Source organism: Miscanthus floridulus, chromosome 5 (assembly GCF_019320115.1).
Source record: "Miscanthus floridulus cultivar M001 chromosome 5, ASM1932011v1, whole genome shotgun sequence".
NCBI lineage: Eukaryota > Viridiplantae > Streptophyta > Magnoliopsida > Poales > Poaceae > Miscanthus > Miscanthus floridulus.
This window is the reverse complement of record NC_089584.1, coordinates 72,154,762-72,175,848: the sequence shown is the minus strand read 5'-3', so window position 1 is coordinate 72,175,848 and position 21,087 is coordinate 72,154,762. Positions and strand designations below refer to the sequence as shown.

Here is a 21,087-nt window from a genome sequence, read left to right as displayed (position 1 = left end):
TAAACACACCTTTTATTTTGTTTTTATTTTTTAGATCACACCTTACTAATATATATAACTGGCTAAGATATATTTTTATTTTGTTATGCATCTTTTTTTAGTAACTATATAGCAAACTTAGTATTAAAAAGGGAAAGCAATTCGTATCTTGATACATGCCTTTCCCCCAAGCTAAATGTTGTCATGGTTGAACGTTGAAGTTGAGTGATCCTTCCTAGAGCAGATTTGCCTATGGATGTCTCCCTCATTATGAGATGAAGACAACTAGGTGAACTTGCTCTTATGTGCATCATCCTGCCAAATGCCAACAAGAACACCAAAACTCATGGAACAGATTAGGATAAAAGGGTTAGCGGTTAGCCCTCCGGAGATTCAGTCATTCTTGAGATTGGAAATATTTCCTTTTTTGATATGCAGAAAAATAAATATGTATGCATGGTTTTTTTATTCATTTTTATGCCACCATGGTGAATGCTCTTGCAGGTTTTTACACTCCCAGGAATCATTCACATGGGGCTTAGGATTTTATGATGCAACGATACAATTTTTATTTTATTTTTTTCTAAATGCAATGCTGATGTAGAAAAGTAAATATGGATAACTACCAATTTTATCTCCTGGCGAGGGTTCAGAATTTTAAGTCCTTCGGACAGGACTTTCTCTAGTCTTGTTCATTCATCGGGTGCATCTGTCGATCTTGGTGATGGAGACCTTGATGGTTGCACCTCTTCTGATGGTGACTTTGATGATGTCACTTTTTCCTTCCACACCTGCTTGGTTTGTGGACTTGACTTTGGTGGAGTAAGTTCATCTTTCACAATTTCTTTAGGTTCTTCATCTTCTTCCTATCTATTCTTTGGGGATTGATTCTTCCAGCGTTGGGATGACCGAAGTCTCCTCCTAGAGCGGGACTTCTTTGGTTGTTCATAAGTGGTATAATTACTAAAATATCAGCGTACCTTTTCTCTTGGGAATTAGAAGTAGACTTGTCTAGATCCAACGTAGATGATCGCACTTGTGGTGTTGAGGAACAGCCTTCCAAGGATGATGGGTGTGTCATCTTCTTCTTCTCTCATGTCCAAAACCATGAAGTCGGTAGGAGCATATTGATCATGTATTCTTACTATGACACCTTTGTCTATTCCTTCCAAAAATTAGATTGATTGATCCGCCATCTGCAATTGCATATATGTAGGGACCAAAGGTTCATCACCAAATAAATATTCATACGTTACCTTAGACATTATATTGACACCCGATCCAATATCGCATAAGGTCTTATGGAATATTCTTTGTCCAATGGTACAGTCGATCATGGGTATGCCTAGATCGTCCTTCATGGTAAGATATGGTGAAGTGAGGAGGTGGTCGTACTCTAATCAGAGTTTGTTGATCATGTTGACTGACTCTTTAGGTGACTGCCTGGCTTTGTTCTTCCTTCTTCTCCTATTGTTTTTCTTCTTGCTCACTGTTGTCTCTTCGGGCAGGTATGGCGTCTGTGGATGTCTAGGAGATTGCAAGTTATGATTCTTGAGAGAAAACTTCTCCTTTTTATCCTTGACCGTGAAGTAGATCTTGGCACTATCCATGTAGATGATGTCTTTTGCAGTGCTTAAGAAAGGTCAGCCCAAGATAATGGGTGCCCTTACATCTCCATCTGTTTCCAAAACCATAAAGTCTATGGGAACATATGATTGTCCCACTTAAACAATGGCCTCTTCAAGAACTCCCTTAGGGTAGCAGAGTGACTGATCTACAAGCTACAAACGCATATTTGTGTACAACAAAGTATCTCCATTAATTTGATCATAAATTACCTTAGGCATAATGTTGACACTTGCCCCAAAGTCATAGAAAGCTTCTAGGAAAATATGAGGTCCAATGGCGATGGGGATGACAGGTCTCCCCGAATCGCTCTTCTTTTTAGGCAAGGAATAATCTATCCACCTTCCCATCGATGGTTGTATACAGTAGTATACTGCATTATGAATATCGACAAGATTTATAGTTTCTAGATCTTTTGGTTGCCCTAGAATCTTACCTTTGTCGGTCGGAGGAATAGCTACCACCAGCTGAGCTATTTGTGATTCTATCATTTTATTAAAGCTATGCTGGTTCTCAATGGCAGATGAGAAGCTATTCATTCTATTATTTATGTTTTCTAAGATCTTATCATTGGAAGCTAGTTTTCTAGATAAGCCCTCCATAATTTTAGCTTGGCCAGAAATCAATTCTCTCAAGGGTGGTTGATTATTGAAATTATTTTAATTATTACCTTGATAGTTACCTTGGTAATTGGGCCCTTGTTGTTGATTCCATCCTTGACTCTGTTGAGGATGAAAGTAGTTATTGTTGATGAAGTTCACATCCTCATGGGTTTCAGGGTAGTTGTTCTCTGAATGCCTAGTGTTTCTACGCTCTTCACACGTCATGTGGGAATCATGATTGTGCATGAGTTCTTACTTCTCATTGGTTCGGTCTTTGAGTTTCTTCATGAGCAGATCCATCTTAGCAGACATCATATGTCTACCTCCTTGAGTTGATGCATACCCCCACCTCTCTTGCGGGTCTGAAGACATTCTTCATTCCAAACTTGGTTGGAGGCCATCTTCTATATGAGAGCTGTTGCACCTAGGACTATGAGTGATAGGAAAGCACCTCCAGCAGCAGCATCCATGTTCTCACGGGTATTATTGGTCAACTCATGGTAGAAAGTCTACATGAGTAGCCAATTCTCCATCCCATAATGAGGACATTCTGATATATATAATCTTAAAAGCATTCCCATGTCTCAGGGATAGATTCATCATATTGCTATTGAAAGCTTGAAATTCTCCTACGCAGAGCATTGGTCTTGCCTGTGGGAAAGAACTTTGCTAGGAAGGCAGTGGAGCAGTTATCCCATGTAGTATTTCTATCTTTGTTGGCGTAGAACCATTGCTTCGCCTTCCCCAAAAATGAGAATGGGAAAAGGCAGAGTAATATGGCATGGGAAAAGGTAGAGTAATAAGGCATCTCTGGTCACTCCTCTGATGGTGAAAGTGTTGTAGATCTCCAGAAAGTGTTGGAGATGTGCACTCGCATCTTCATGTGCCTTTACACAAAACTGTTTGGCTTGCACTATGTTGATGAGAGCTGGCTTGAGCTCAAAACCATATCTCCCACATTGACTGTTGGTCTAGTACGGATGTTGGCCGTAGTTGGAGTAGAAAACTCATGGAGAGTCTTGTTAGCCATGGCTTCAAAAACTAGTGTTAAGCTCTGCCTGGTCTGGTTGTCTTCCAATTCTAAAGTTGAGACTTTCTTGAGTTTTGCTCTAGTTCTCCTGATTAATGCTTCTGGATCTTCAACGTAGTTTGTCGGAAGGTCAAAATCAATTATACATTACCCTGCATAAGATATGAATGTAGACACAACAAGGGTAATCTTGCTTGAGCAGAGGTGAATGGTTTTTCGATCACATAAATATGTAACAGTTTATCAATATTCCTTCTTGCATAGCTACCTTCCCCAGCAACGGCACTAGAAATGCTTGTTGGTATTTATTAACTTGTCACTTGTTTAAGTAGTCACCTAATGATTGTTGACATTTCTTAGCATCATTTTTACTAAGTTGTCATCCCTAGCGATGGTGCCAGAAAGGCTTATTGGTACTACCTAGTGCCACTTCTAGAAACGACACTAAGAAGTACTTTAGTATTTCATGTGACTAGATAGAATATATATATAATTGAAAGTAATCTGCAACCGCACAAATAATATACCATTGTAGCACTTCACCCAGGGGTATTCTAGGTATTGTTATTTATATTTTTACCATAGGAAAGGACATGCATTGGGAATATATTGATAACTTATACATATGATGGAGAAATAAACCATAACCAAACTTCTACTCATAACAGGGGTAAGTCAAGAGATAAATGTATATGAATTACAAGTAATAACTAATCATTGATCGCTTAGAGTACTCCTTTCTATGGCATTAGCATGGCTAAGTAGAATATTAGAGGAATAACTCCAAACTCATTTTTAATTACAAGTCAAAGCATACGTTGATTAGTGCAATTACACTTAGTAATCATGGTTGAACAGAGCTTGTCTTCCTTCATAACTAGATCCTACTTGTCCTATATTCAGGGAGTGCACTACAAAGGACTCAATGGTAGTGCCACATCCGCGATCTACCACATGGCCCAGAATATAGGGTGTATCCACAGGTAAACAACATACAAGCACCATGCTTACACAATGTCGACCACTCACCCCTGATCTAAAGAATGAGCACTATACGAACTTATGCATGAACATGATGATAATCTAACTATACTAAGCATATAATCAAAGTAGACAATGAACATGATAACTAGGAACATGATTAATATGAAGAACAATGTCATAACAATTGTAGCAAACATATAAAAGTAATGTGAGATAGAAAAGAGAGGGGGTGCAATTGCTATATCAAGTCATGCTCTTGACACGATCATGAATCCAAGTGAAGCTTGCCTACCTCTAGACCTAGCCTAGCTAGCTATGCCCTAGAATATGGTGGAGCTCTGAGGATGATTTGGGTTTCTATCTTCTCAAATGTCTTGATCAAGGTTTGATGTCTTAGGGGGTGGTAGGGGCTGGTATATATAGGCCAAAGCATCAATCTTGAGCCCTCGGATCAAACCAACTTGAATAAATGGCGTAGATGCAATCTAGGAGGTGGTGGAGAACTAACATAACGAGATGGAGGCTAAAGGGTGGAGCCATAGACTGGCCAATCTAAAGGTGGGGCTGGCTGGCCCCACCTGGCGGTGTCTCTCCTTCTGCTTTGGTGTGGTGTCCTCTCTAGTCTTCTAAATCCTTCTAGTGTTGTTTTTGTTGTGAATAAGCATGATTAATTCTGACATCTAGGTCCACCTTGATGGTTTTCTAGATAAACCCTACAAAAAATATAGATTCACCAAACTCATGGAATTTGTTAGTTTAAACTCCTAAACCTATGTTGCCGATTATATTCCTGCCCTTATACAAGTTATATTAACGGTTTATAATGTTTGTTAACTACCATCAACACACACCCTAGGTCACGACCATCTGGTCTGGTGTCCTCCTAAGTCTGGGGAGAGCTTAGGATCTGATCCATGTGGTTTCTCTCGGCTTGTTGTGTGTTCTATAGCGATGGGTCTATCACTTTTCGCTGTCCATAGATTCAAAGGTGTTGGAGCAAATCAAAGATTGCGATAGAGCTAGTGAGGTGTGGAAGAGACTAGAGGAGACATATGAGGGCACACCAGTGGTCAAGAGTGCCAAGTTGTACATCCTCAAGGACAAGTTGACAAGCTTCAAGATGAAGGATGTGAGAGCATTTCAGAGATGTTCCATAGATTGCAAGTGATCATCAATGACTTGAAGGCTTTGGGTGAGAAGATAAATGATGATGATGATGCCTCTCATCGGTTCTTGATGTGCTTACCTCCAAGATGTGAGACATTGAGATTGATCATCATTAGAGGAGGACTAAAGCAACTAACCCCTAACCAAGTACTAGGTGATGTCATGACACAAGAAACATACCATGTCGAAAGGGAAGGTGTTGATCAAGAAGAGAAGAAGGATGAAGACAAGAAGAAGAAGAAGAAGAAGAAGAAGAAGAAGAGTGTAGCATTCAAGGCTAGCTCATCTTCCAAGAACAAGGACAAGTCCAAGAAGGAAGAATTACATGAGGATGAAGATGCTAGTGATATTGATGATGAGGCCATGGCTCTCTTTGTGTGCAAGATGGGCAAATTCATGAAGAAGAAGGGCTATGGTGCAAGGAAGAGAAGAGACCATAACAAGGAGTATGTGAGAAGATACTACAAGTGCAAGAGCAAGGATCACGTTGTAGTGGATTGCCCCTACAATAGTGATAGTGATGAGGATGACAAGAAAAAATAAAGAAGGAGAGGAAGGAGAAGAAGGAGAAGAAGATGATCTTCCAAAAAAAGAAAAAAAAGGTGGAGGCTATGTGGTCACTTGGGATAGCGATGGCTCATCCGATGATGGTGATTCTAGTGATGGTGATAAGAAGTCTCTTAAGAAGGCACTAGCAAGCATCGCCTTCAACAACAAGCCTTCCATCTTTGACTCTCCATCGACTTGCCTCATGGCAAAGCCTACCACTATAAAATATGATATGAGTGATGATCATGATTGTGAAAGTGATGATTGTAGGAATGATGATGATGAGGAGGAGTACACAAAGGAGGAGCTCATGGATATGTGTGAGCAAGTACATACTTGCTTTGAGATGAAGAGAAGGAGTGCAAAGAATTACACAAGAAGGTCAAATCTCTTGAGCAATCCTTTGATGAGCTCAATGCCACTCATGAGAGTGTCCACGATACCCCATGGAGTGTTCGTAGAATTATAAGGATAGTAACCCAGCAACCCAAGAGTACCCAGTTCATACTAGAGCATCTGTCAATGGACTAGACCATCTAATGTGAATAGAGAACCTTAGATATACCTAAGCCCTAAACCTACCGGAGTCTCCATGATCTCCACGGAGCGTTCGCCAACCAGTACAGAGCCAGAACAGAACTAAACCACCTTGGTACCTGGTACAATGGATTGTTCATCAGTAAGATGAAGTGTCCGACAATCCATAGAGATATATGTGACTATCTAGCAAGCCTACCAAGGAAGTCAACAAGTACTAGTTTATACCTTTTACAAGTAGCGCAATGACCAAGCCATAGTTAAATGTTCCATCCCAAGCCCCCAGTGCTAGCCCATGTACCAATGCCCTTTCTCGTTATCATGATCATTGTTGTATCTCTTCAGGCATGTCTCTCATATTCTTTTAGGAACATCCCAAGTGAGGATCGTGTAGCTATACAAGTGGTTATTGTTAGCTTTTAGATGTCTAAATGGCAACACCATCAGGCAGGCACCCCACTATTATAAACCCTACTTTGGATACTTATCAAGTTGCATTATCAATTATGCATTATATGTAGTCTTGGATAATGATCACTCTTACACTACACCTAGAGTAGCTTAATAATCTATAGAAGCCTCTCATCTAAACAATGGGAATGAGAATGCTTAATGCTTATTGCTTAGTTGCTTGGAGCAACGGTAGAAGTCAAGCATGAGAAGGGAACTCATACTTGAGCATGTAGGATGCTACACCTAGATAATTAACTACTAAAACCAATGAGTGTAACACCCCAGGTGTTTGTCACTAGTTAAGCAATGGGTTTGAGCTCAAACATGACATGTTAAATGGTGATGAAGGTGTCAAGATCAAATCTACAAGAGTGAGCTCCAACTTAAACTTGGACAACACACCTTTACTTACATGTGTACCCTTGTTAATATTATGCAAGAGTAATGTTAAACATGCTCATTACATCAACATGCATCCATCTTGACCAGTGGAAAAGTTTCATAAAGTTTGGAATCATGAAGCCACATGAAATGATGAGTTACATCCCTGCTTGAATCGTTGTTTTAAGTGAACTATAACATAGGATGTCAACCAAACCTTGCAACCTAGCTCAAACAACTCTACTTACACTCATGAACAAAAGTCATGAAGGATTCGTGTTGAGCAAAGGTCAAGAAAATGCCTCAATCGGTCTAAAACTCTAATTTAAGTTTTACTGTGATGCTATTTTGACCTATGTAGACCAATCGCTTACGGTGCTTGCATGGAGTTGCACCTTAAATAAAAGTTGAAGTTTTAGTAGAGTAGAACAAACTTTGTTTTTGGACCAAGAGCTAGATTAGCTTGTAAGAAAGTCAAACTGAGGCTCAAACTTTGAATCTGTAGCTGTTTTTAGTACTTAAAATTTTTCTAAGTCTGGAATTCATCGTCATCGACACTGGCATCTCACGTTCTCGTGATTTTGTTAAGCAACATGATTGGGTCCCAAACTAAAAGTTGGAGTATACATTGTGGAGAAGAGCGTGCAAAAGGACGGCACTCGTTCGACCTTGTCTTGACCATTGATTTTTTTGATTTGATTAATCAGCGTCAACACGTTGCACTTGCTAATTGGACGCTAATTAACTACTGTTTCAAAGACCTAATGGCTATGACTCTTGAATCCAGTTTGTAGAGCATCTAGAGGAGAGCAACTTTGCTATAGGCGCCAAGGTACGAATATGCTTCGAACATGCCAAAATCTGGACCCAAAGGCGGGCTCGTTCGCGCATGCCACCTGTTTGGCAGAATGCCCGCATGGCCACCATGTAGGTAGGGCACCCCCACCATGGCCGACATGCATCCCACCTCCGTGCCCCATGCCCCTACCTTCCCTCACGTTGATGCTGTGGTAGACACTCCCTCTTCACTCGCCTTGCCCTCGCCCATCCCTTTCCTCGCTCTCCGGCACCTACACACGTGCGAAGAGCACGGTCGTGCCATGGATGCCGTGAGCTCGAGCTTGGCCACCATCATTCTTCCACCTTTGAGCGCCTCACAGCCTAGAATCCATCACCACCAACTCCGCTGCCCTCTCCTTGGCCTCGCGCGCCCCTCCCTGGCCTTTCTTCACCGCCGTAGCACGTGACCACCAGTGCCGTGGCCGCCGCGGATGACTTTGCGCGCAGCCAGGGCAACCTGGCCCGCCTATGGCCAAACTGAGTGGCCCCACGCATGTGCGTGGGCCTATGGGTGGTCCCCTGTAACTTCGCCGACGCCGGTGATGACCACAGCCGTCGGAGCCGTGAGCCCGACCACCCCCCCTACGCTGCCATTGAGAGGAGCAAGAAGGGGGACCACATGCAAGAATAGGAAGTTTTCTAGGGGGTTAAGTGAAGAACATGTGACTCTTTTGAATAGTGCCAAGAAGGACCTGTTTGCTTGCGTTTAATTTATGTTTTCTGCAGGGACTCCAGTGCAAAAGCATTTTCCTTTTCTTTTTCATTATATGCATATAATCAGCTGAACTTTGGAAAATTGTAGCAAACTATATAAAAATCCAAAAATAGCAAATGATGACTTTTTGGAATCCTTGTGAAATTATATATGGAGTAGAAATCAATTTATGCAGTTAGGTTTTAATACTAGTTGTGTCTTGTCTTTTTCATCACTATAGTGTTGTGCTCAAATAAATGTGAAATGTTTATGGAGTGCTAATCAGGTGATGGTTGATGTCTTGTAAAAATTTCAGGATTTTAGGCTTGATAGTTTAAGAGCTATAAAAATAATAAATGCCCTATGTTGCTTTGCTCCTATTCTGAATAGGCCTGCATGTTAGTATTAATTGGCTCAGCTAAGTTATGAATCATGCCTGGATGAAAATAAATGAGTTGTAGTACTTTTCTTAAGATTTTTAAAAAGCTAAAAATCATAATTTTTGGTTAAGTAGATTTTTAGTTATAGTTGCTTAAATTTTTGTGGCTCTTTCTGCCCAAACCTAGATAGGGTTCCATTATTGGTATTGTGGGGCCTTTTTAATAATAGAATTAGCTCTAGGTGTTTATAACAAAGTTGTTTATAATTTCTAAGCTTTCCAAAAAGTCTAGAACCACATTTATTGGACATGTAGAACTCTAGTTATAGCTGTTTAAAGTGGCATGTTATATTGTGTCCATGTTTTGGACAGAGATGCATTCATTAGATTAATTGACCTTGTTAGCTGTAGAATCATCTTATGATGATAATAATAAAGTTGTAGGTAACTTCATAATATTTTCAAAAAGTTATGACTAATGTTTGTTGGAGGTCTAGAACTCCAGTTATTCTTCTCTGAAGTTCCTATCAGTTTTCTGTACCACTGCTGTTTGGGCTGCATGTGTAGTTTTGCTTATGCAGTTATTTTCATGGTGTAAATGATGTTTGTTGTGGTTGTAGTGAATACCAAAGTTGTAGCTAATTTCATAATCTTTCTTTTGTTCAAATGGCATGACCATAAGCCTGATATTTTAGGAGTTATGAATTTGACAAATGATCTATCATGTTTGGTCTATGATCTGTGCAGCTTTGAAAGACTTCATTGTTTGACCCAGTTAAGTATGAAATCATGTCTTAGTGATAATATAAGAGTTATATTGATTTACTTAATATTTCCAAATTATCCTAGATCACCCCTTTTGGTGTTGTAGAGCTCCAGTTATAAGCTTGTGAAGTTGCATGGCAGAATCTGTCTAAGTCTGGACAAAGGTGCTCAATTGTTCTTGATTGACCTTGTCAATTGTGGAATCACCTTGTGATGATAATAAACATGTTTTAGATAATTTAATAAGATTTCTATAAAGTTAAGGTTCATGCTTGTTTGATGTCCAGAACTCTAGTTATGCATTGTTGAAATTACTACTATTTTTCTGTCCTAGTTCTGTGCATATCTAAAACATTGGCATGTTTGACCTAATTAGCTTTGGAATAAGCTTTTGGTGATATTAATAATGTTGTATTAAATTTCAGTAGCTTTCTAGAAAGTCTGGGGTCACCCTTGTTGGATGCTTATATCTTCAGTTATGGTTAAAACAAGTGACTGCTGTGCTGCTGTCCAGATTTCTATACATGTGCTAGGTGATTGCTTTAGTTTGCTCTTGTTTTGGCTAAACATGTTGGTTAGTTCTTGATCGATGCATGGGTGCAATATCTTAAATTAAGTTCACTTGTGTGCCATGCCTAATATGCTTGCTATCCCTCTATAATAGGTTGTGTGATGTTTAGTTAAATAACTCTAGGTGCCTATGTCTTGCATGATCTTATGTGTTGCCTTGAATGCTATTATGTGATGCATCTCATATTACCATTCTTCATATTCATGCACTTGCATCTTACATCTCATCTAGGTATGCTAGATGAACCATGTGAAGGACGTGATGTTGGAACCATACCCGAAGACGGTGTATGGTGGACCTATCCCAAAGATGGAAGGACCCCTAGAGTACATGCCTAAATGGGGGATGATCGCCAAGCGAGTGTCATCTAATAAACACTGACCTAGTGTTGGATCACAGGCAAGCCCCAGAGCATTCTAAGCCTCCTATGTTTTTACAAATATTACTTGAGTCCTTTTTGTTTGATGCATTAGATTATAAGAGTTGATTGGAACCACTTGATGCATATAATTTCCTTGTCTAGAATATACCTTTAACCCTGTTTAGGTCTAGGATCGAATATATGCTTAGCCATGCTTAGACTAGTAGAAGTCGGGTGATTTCCTGTCACTTGCGAGATATAGGTGGATACCAAAGCATGGTTGGCTATATTTGCTATCGTGGAAAAGAACCATGGGGTAATGTAAATGGAGGCTGGGCGAAGTCTATGTGTAGGTTGACTCATGTGATTTCATCTGTGTCGATTAAGGACTATACGATTGTTGGCCCTTCTGACAAGATTGAACGCTTGCCTATCACTTAGCTGGCTGGATAACTCATTCCGACCGTGAAGCCGAGTAGCTCAACTCAGGTCGGGCCCTATTCTGTAAAAGTGCGCACTCTGGATGGTAGTAAGGATGTGCGGGGAGCCATACATAAGCCCAAGGGTAGGGTAGTCCTGATCGTCCTGGTAGCTGGTTGTCCCTAATTGTGCGGCGCTGGATGAACCCACGAAATGTGGACCTAAGTTGTACCAAAGGTGACCTAAGGCTACCATGGCTGGTAGACCTAGGTTTGTGTTAGGAATAAATTCCCAGCTGGTTGAAATCGATTCGAATCGTCGTCTCTCCCGAACAGTGAGAAACTTGGCTAGCTCCAACATCATAGTAATTGGATTATGGAATATGATGATTCTGATGAATATGAAAATCTTACACTGGATATGGTTACTATTGTTATGCTAATAAATGATATACCACATATTTGGCATAGGTCAGTTGCTAATCTAGAGATGAATAGCTATAATTAACTTGATGATAGAATTATAAAATGTATAGCTAAATTAGTGGTTGTTTATGCCAAATGTTGTCAAGCTACCTCCACTTATAAAGCCTTGCATACTCTTTGGTATCACTTTATTTTTGGTTTATGACGGGTAAGTCTAGCTGAGTACATTCGAGTACTCAGGGTTTATCCCACCATGTTGCAGGTGAAGTTCTTGGCCTGCTGAAGATGGGGGCTAACCACTGGTGGGCTCGGTGACTCTATATTTATTCCTCATCTATATGCTTTTATCAGAGGATGTCACTTATGCTAGCCATGTATTTGGAACTTATATTAATGCAATCATTTGAAAGCTATGTTGTTTTCACTAATCGGTTTTGAAACCCAAACTTGTACTATTATTTGTGAACCCATTTGTAATATTATTTCCGCTGCAACTCTGCGTATGTGATGTGCATTTGCTTAATCACGCGATCTTGGTTGCGATGTTGATTTACCAAGGTCCTTCGTGACACTCGGTGGACTATCGGGTTTATATAAGTGAAAGTATGCATGTGTCAACGTGTTAGCGGGGACATCCGTACTTGATCTTGTATAAATTTGGCGATTCTATCATAATGAGGGTACAACTTGACTTACCTAACTAATCTAGCTAAGGACTAATATCTCTAATAGGATAATCTTGATGATAACTTGGATATCTTGCTCATGCAAGGGGTAGGTCATCGTGAGTGTGGGATCTCAGGCAACGTAGCTTGTGGAGCAGTAAGGACCATGTATTGGGATATGTAAGTCCGAGTAACCACCCGTACAGACCACATGTCATAGATGGGGTCAACAAGCCAAGTAACTAATTGTGACATGTTTATCCATGAAACTAGCAAGGGGATTGGCATCGGTTGGGAATATCTTGGACATTGATCGTGCAACTGCTCGAACCTTTTGTTGGACACTTGGCCCAGATAAGGGAAAGGTTGGAAGGCATGAGGCAACCCTTACTCTCGTGCAAGGGTATGGTGGTTAATCCCATCCTTCTATGTGGGTAGAGTTGTACACCTCTGTAGAGTCTTGAAAGCCTAAAGTCCTTTGGGATGAAACTATTCGGTTGTTCTTTCTTTCTATACCCATGATAGCATAAACAATGGACTATGAGCACTTTGTTATAATGATGAATACCTTTATTTCTTTGTTGAGCATAGCATGTCATACTCTTAATGAACATCATTGCTTTTCACACTTATACAAATACCCAATAACTACTCTGTGCATCCACCCAATATTATATGTTGGAATTAAGTCCTGTGAGTACGCAATGTACTCATGGTGCAGCCGTTAAGTTGTTTTGTAGGTAGACCAGACATTATCTTCGAGGCTAACTTTGATAATGCAAGTTAGCAGACCTTGGAGTGGGCGCTCTCCAAGATGAAGTACATGTAAATCCAACCATTTGATAAGTGACAATAGCGGCAACCTAGTGTAGGAATAGAATTGTCAGAGTATTAGATCTAGTAGTACGTTTGCACACTTGAAACCTATTTTGTTATCAACAATGCTTTAGTAATAGATGTAAGGCTAAAGTGTGCATGTGATTGAGTTGTATGATATGCATTGTGCTGGGTATGTGTGTATAACTCAACATGAAGATCCTAAAGAGGAGTTGCTACATGTGCTCCTAGGGGACTCGTGCTGTCGCTTTACTTAAATTAAGCAGATCAAGTGGATGACTCTCAATTTAGGTGGTTCAACATGGCGAGTGCCCCCACAAGACGGGTATTGGAGCGGTTGATTGACTTACACTTACATTCTTTATACAAGGCATCGTCCAACTCACTCGATATACACTTAAGTCCTTAACTCCAAAAATGTTGTTCTATGCTATAGGTTGAAACCCTAAGTCATAATAACTCTTTCCACTAGAATTATCCAACCTCCTTTCCCAAATGTTGTAATTTAAGAGAAATGTGTTTAAGTAGTTCTTGATTTTAAAGGAAAAGAGAGTTTAGGGGAGTCAGTTAGTGTCATTAAGGAACTAGGCTTAATAGTCATAGATCACCTAAGTGAGGAATGTTAGTTTTCAATAAGGACGCCTTAGGTGTTGGATACGTTATGCTAGGAAATTTGGTGAGAGCGATTCTAGTCTCCTTGTTAGTTTTCCTAGTCTTTCGAACCCTTATCATAATCCCTCTTATCCTTAGAGGCACATCTTGTCCATGCTCTCCAATTTCTCTAAAACTCTAAGAGTAGCCCTTTATCCCTTATCTTGTCTCAGTAATCTCCGGTGGAATTTCCATGTACCCTAGCCTTATTTCATAGCCTTAGAAATAGAGAAATGTGGAGGAATCGATGCCAGTTTACAGTAAAACAAGAACACTAGAGGGAATGCAACATGCATCAAGTTAATTGGGTACAACTAATCAAATGCAACATGCATCAAGTTAATTTGGTACAACTAATCAACTAGCTAGTTCAGGTGTACCATCACCCATCTTGAAGGACAGGCCACATGCAACTTAATTGTTCAAGCTCTAGCACAACAACCGTGACACAAGTTTGGCATTTCTATGACCGACCAACAACCAAGTCTAGAACCAAGACTCGATGATGGTAAAAGGAGACCATCTAGACCCATGGAATAGAAGCTAGGAGAAAGGTTAGCCCTAAGACCCATGATGGCGTGCAACACCACGTTCATGACCTCGGCCACGACCCCGACGAATAGAAGACCCAGACGAGGAAGCACCTGCAATGGGTAATAAGAAAGTAAAACTTAGGAAACTAGATGAGAAGTGAGAGTTTGAGATTTGAAATTCAAAAGCATGATGAACAGTATTAGCAGAAGGTCATAAGAAGTGTACATAAAAGCAGGAAGATTACCTATAGCATTGGAGCTAGAAGTGAAAGAAGGACCATGATGTCCCCTCGATGAAGGTGGTGTGCCCTCAAGCGGCACCGGACTGCCAGCAGGAATAATCTCCAATGGGATAGGCTCTGTAAGTCAAAGATACAGCTGGCTAAGAACTCCAAGGTTCTATAAGTAAAAGAAATCCCAAATTAGAATCAGTAGGGAAGAATAGGAGAAGCCCAAGAACATACTCGGAGAGTTTGGCCTCGAAACCCTACAAGCCATGGAAGATGATTCCCATGCAAGATAAGCTTCGTTGTTGATAAAAGGCCAATATACTTGATGACTGACTTCACAACTACCCTTGAAATTCTTGATAGTATGATGCACTAATGCCAGGACATATGGCTGAAGAATTAGAGGAGCATTTACATTCTGCTTGCACCCCAACATCTAACATATCATCCAGTCTAGCAAGTTAATTGGATCTCTAGATAGTACAACAGTGACAATCTCGAAGAAGGGCCAACCCATAGTATCACCATCACCTCCAAGAGAAGGAATCATAGTACGCCGTAGGACTTCAAGGATTACCTTGGGAAGCATTCTCAAGCCTCCCTGTGAGCCATAAGTAGATGTCTCTTGATAGCAAAAACCAGATATCTCATTTGTCCTTAACACTGGAAGATCAGTGACCAACTTGCCTCTCTTCATAGCATGGTAACTCAACTCCACGACCGCAGCAAGATCCTTGAAGGTAGTAGTGAACCTGCATGTACCAGTCATCTAGATTAGCTTTTCATCCTAAAACGGACCTCTAAGGTGGCATAGAATTACTAGATGACAACCTCATTCCAATCCTGCTTGAACTCAAGAACCCTCCTCCAGCCCATAACTCCAAGGGAATCAACTAAACTACTGATGTACATGAAGGACTTCAATTGAGACCAACTCAGCCACTGATGTTCCGTGTACATCGGCCTGATATCTATACCTCCTCGATACAACATGTATTGACCTTTGGTGAAGAAGAAGGGAGTTGGAGAATCCCTAGCTTGTCTAAAGTGTCGGGACAAGGCCATCTTGCTGAACTCAATTGGAACCCAGCAAAAGCTTTCCTTGGGAATGGTAGATGCATCCATCAGAAAGACATCATTACCATCATCCTCATCTAAAGAAGATACCAGCATAGCTTTCTTAGGCCAGCGACTGGAACTCGTACCAGACCTACAACACCACAAGAATGACAGAGGATTAACAACTTTTGAATTTACAAATAAAAGCACAAAGGTTTATGGGTGTTGTGATGAAAAATAGTGAAGCACAACCATCGAGCAAGGTATAAAAGCCCTCCAAGTAAGTTCTACAAGGTTAGACATCAATCAAAGGTAGATAGAGCACCAAGCAGCAAGCGTCAGGCATTGATGGAGTATCCACTCAGATCCTTGGACTGTGCAATAGATCTTAGACTAACAGCACCTAGGCAAACCAAGAATAGCGAGCGACCACTAGAGTAATCCAATAGAGGAACATGAATGTTCCGTCAGTATGAGCTCTTGTTTAGAGATGAAGGAATCATGCAAATTGGATTTTTGGAGCGTCCACGGCCTTTTGCAGACTATCCGTCAAGGCTTGCCAATAGCCTTCACTAAGAGCAGGTTTCCACAGGATAGTTATGGATCTAGCAGAACTGCCCGCTAACAAAATGGACCATCTATCATTGTCGAAACCAGCACCAGTAAGAACGATAACCGCAAGGAATAATTTGGAACCCTTGAATCCCTGTATTCGCATCATGCTACACCAACAATTTGTGTCCAACATCCGTACCCAAGATGCTATATCAAATCCCTAAAAGTTGTGTACCCCTAGCCCTAACCGACCATCAATCGACATAACCCTAGATGTAGCTGAGTGAGGGGGAGTGGAGTAAAGGAAGGGGATGAAAATCAGACATACCCTCTCGGCATGGTGATGTCACAGAAAAGTCACCCAAAGCACATGCCCGCCGAAGGACATGTCACAGGCAATAGCGATGTGAGCAACCACAATGTAATTGGGAGGAAAGGAAAGGGAAAAAGAAAGTGACCCTTACTAACCCTGTCGGTCTATTTATAGTTCAGAGACTGATGAAGGATCCGATAAGAGTCATAGACCATACGTCAACCGGGTAACTGAATCTTGAAGAACTGTTGAAACCCTTGAGTACATCTGACTATTTGCCAAATGTGTTGGACTAACTACAAGAAGGCAGAAAGTGCCCAAAAAGTTTCAATTCCTGAAAAATCAGAGATAGCGATCAAAACTTTAACATTGGAAGTGTGCCAATAAAAATTGCAAAGGATTGGAGAACAAGTCGCTAGAACTTAAAGGTCAGGAAGAGTGACCCTCTCTCCTTTTGCAAGCCTACGAAGGAAGGAGTTGTTACACGAACGGGAGCACAAGCTACAAAATGCATGAAGCCATACATGCATGGAACCCGGACTTTCCCTAGAGCTGTATCTAATAGCACCTTGGGAAAAGCTCAAGGACGAGCTTTTTTAAGGAGGGGAGAGTTGTAACAACCTGAGATTCATTACAACCTAAAAGATCATTTTTGGATAATGAGAGTAGCCAATCACCAAGATTCCTATGAAACTCTATATCATGTGTCGCATAGTGAAACACCAAGGACTCGATAATACACCCGGCATAAAGGAAGAGAACCCCGACTTGGACTAGTGTTCATCCTGTTAACCTTGTCAATCCCAATTACATCTCATAACACATGTGGGAGTGATGCATTGACCATTGATATCCACGGTTTAATAACTTAATCGATCCAACATAGGACAGAGACTACCGGACAGCCCGCCATTTTACCGGATCATTCGATAAGCATGGAGCAGTAGCAAAAAATAGGAAATGAGTTGTTTGTCACTTAATTAGGTGGGACCCACATGTCAGCATGAAAGAGGATGTATATCCTTCAGCTGAACCTCACCTTCTCCCTCATCCATTCATTTACAACACACTTCCTCTCTCTCTAACTCTCATGAGCAAAGGAGGAACCCTAGAACTAGAGAGAGAAAGGTTGGGAGAAGAGATTGAAGGAAGGGAAGAAGAAGAAGGAGAAGAGCATCAACACCTTCCCATGGATCTCAACAACATCCTCAGCCCACTCATGCTTGAAGTTGCTTTGCTAATGGAGGATCCATCATGCATGGAGAAGGTGATGGGTGGAAGAGCTTGCATGATGGAATTGAAGGAAACTTGGATGGAAGAAAGGTGGAATCTTCAACCTCTTGCTATGGATGCTCTCAAATCTCAGAGCTAAGGATCTTCATCTCGATCTCAAGGTTTATCTCTCATCTCATGAGTTTTCATTCAATCCCTAAGCCATAGCAACACTTAGTGAAACTAGCTTTCAACCCAGCCATAGTGAGCCTAGTAAGCCATCATAGGAATGTTTGGCACATGCAAGATGCAAACTTCACAAATCTAAGCTTGAACCCCAAGAGCACCCAAGAGCATAGGTCCCATCGCCCAATTGGCGGAGAGTCTGTCAACTCGACGAAATGTTTGGCAATACCCCCAAGAAGTTACTAGAATGCCTTACCCATAGTTAGCTTGGAGTACCAGAGTGTCCGCGATACCCAGAAAAGTGTCCATTGAATTATAAGGATAGTAACCCAGCAACCTGAGAGTACATAGTTCCTATCGAGGCATCTGTCAATGGACTGGACCATCTGATGTGAACAGAGAACCATAGATATACCTAAGCCCCAAACCTACCAGAGTCTCCATGATCTCCACGGAGTGTCTGCCAACCAGTACAGAGCCAGAACAGAACCAAACCACCTTGGTACCCGGTACAGCGGAGTGTCCGATGATCCACATAGATGTATGTGACTAACTAGCAAGCCTACCTAGGAAGTCAACAAGTATTAGTTTATACCTTTTCCAAGTAGTGCAATGACCAAGCCACAGTTAAATGTTCCATCCCAAGTCCCTAGTGCTAACCCATGTACCAATGCCCTTTCTCGTTATCATGATCATCGATGTATCTCTTCAGGCGCGTCTCTCGTATTCTTTCAGGAACGTCCCAAGTGAGGATCATGTAGCTGTACAAGTGGTTATTGTCAGCTTTTAGATGTCTGAATGGAAACACCATCAGGCAGGCACGCCACTATTATAAACCCTGCTTTAGATACTTATCAAGTTGCATTATGAGTTATGCATTAAATGTAGTCCTGGATAATGATCACTCTTATACTACACCTAGAGTTGCTTAATAATCTGTAGAACCCTCTCATCTAAATAATGGGAATGGGAATGCTTAATGCTTGTTGCTTAGTTGCTTGGGCAATAGTAGAAGTTGAGCATGAGAAGGGACCTCATACTCGCGCGTGTAGGATGCTACACCTAGATAATTAACTACTAAAACCAATGAGGGTAAAACTTGACTTACCTAACTAATTAGGCTAAGGACTAATATCCCTAAGAGGATAATCTTGATGATAACTTGGATATCTTGCTCATGCGAGGGGTAGGTCATCGTGAGTGTGGGATCTCAGGTGATGTAGCTCATGGAGTAGTAAGCACCATGTATTGGGATATGTAAGTCCGTGTAACCACCCATACCGACCACATATCGCGGATGGGGTCGACAAGCCAAGTAACTAATTGCGACCTGTTTATCAATGAAACTAGCAAGGGGGTTGGCATCGGTCGGGAATGTCTGGGACATTGACCAGGCAACCGCTTGAACCTTTTGTTGGACACTCAGGCCAGATTAGGGAAAGGTTGGAAGGCGTGAGGCAACCCTTACTCTCACGCAAAGGTATGGTGGTTAGTCCCATCTTTCCATGTAGCATGAACAATGGACTATGAGCACTTTGTTATAACTTGAATACCTTTATTTCTATGTTGAGCATAGCATGTCATACTCTTAATGAACATCATTGCTTTCCGCACTTATACAAATACCCAATAACTACTGTGTGCATCCACCAAATATTATATGTTGGAATTAAGTCCCGCGAGTACGCAATGTACTCACTGTGCAGCCGTTACGTTGTTTTGTAGGTAGACCAGACATTATCTCTGAGGCTAACTCTGATAATACAAGTTAGCAGACCTTGGAGCGGCGCTCTCCAAGATGAGCTGTGTGCAAATCCAATGGTTTGATGAGTGACAAGAATGGCAGCCTAGTGCAAGAATAGAGTTTTCAGAGTATTAGATCTAGTAGTATATTTGCACACTTGAAACCTATTTTGTTATCAACAATGCTTTAGTAATAGATGTAAGGCTGAAGTGTGTACATGATTGAGTTGTATGATATGCATTGTGTTGGGTATGTGTTGGGTCTCGTGCTGTCGCTTTACTTAAATTGTGTAGGTCAAGTGGATGACTCTCGATTTAGGTGGTTCAGCACAGCGAGTGCCCCCACACTTGGCACTTTGACATACTTGAAGCCTTGTGAGCCCAAGCAAACACCTCCTACTCATCTCCATCATTGATTCATCATCATAGTGAGATTGGGAGTGATTCCAAGTGCATTTGCTTGAGTGATTGCATCTAGTGGCACTTGGGGATCATTGTGGCTGTGGATTTCTTGTTTCTCTTGGTGGTTGCCACCTCTTAGATGGCTTGGAGTAGTGGAGGAGCATCGACACTAGTTGGTGATTGTTTGTGGCCATCTCTCGGTGATTGTGAAGGGTCTTGTGCCTTCCCTGGTAGAGCATCAAAGGCAACTCTAGTAAATTGCTTATGTCATTGAGTTACCTCATTTGTGGGTAGGTTCTTGCGGCATCCATTTGTCGAACTAGGTTTGTGAAACACCTATTAGCCACCAAACAAGTGTTGGTCAACACAACAGGGACTAGTGTGCCGGCAAGGACATGAACCTCGGGAGAAAAATCGTGTGTCATCTTATGACTGGATTTCTCTCAGTGATTGGTTGGCTTTCATATTGTGATTGGTTCATTTCTCAACACAATGGTATAACCACCCTACTCACTCCTTTACATTCTTGCAAACTAGTTGTGTAGCAAGCTCTTTAGTGTAGCTAGTTTTTAGAGCTTGCTAGCTAGCTTAGTTTCAGCTAGTGGAGCTCTTTAGTGTAGTCTTGTTGATAGCTCTTAGTGAGTAGTGACTTAGCTCTTGTTGTGTGCTTAGTGATCATAGTAACTAGAATTGTTTAGATAGGTAGCTTGCAACCCTTGTAGAGCTTGAGCAAATTGCATTTCACCGTTTAGCGTACTAACAAATTGCTCTAGTGATTTTGTAGAGTTTTAAATAGGCTATTCACCCCCACTAGCCATATTAGGACCTTTCACCGGCTAGTCCCTCAGGGCCCCTTTAGTCATTGATGGCTAATCGGAGGGCCTGGAGCCACTCACAGCGCTTTGAGTGGGGCTATAAAGGGGAGTCCCAAGGGCGCG

At 41.3% G+C, this 21,087-nt stretch overlaps 1 non-coding gene across 1 annotated transcript; it reads left to right on the top strand.

Annotated features, from left to right (window-relative positions):
• Positions 1 to 2,738: 2,738 nt before the first annotated feature.
• Positions 2,739 to 2,849, top strand: LOC136455696 (small nucleolar RNA R71). Its single transcript, XR_010759175.1, has one exon. It is a non-coding gene; the product is annotated as a small nucleolar RNA R71 (small nucleolar RNA).
• The last annotated feature ends 18,238 nt before the right edge of the window (positions 2,850 to 21,087 follow it).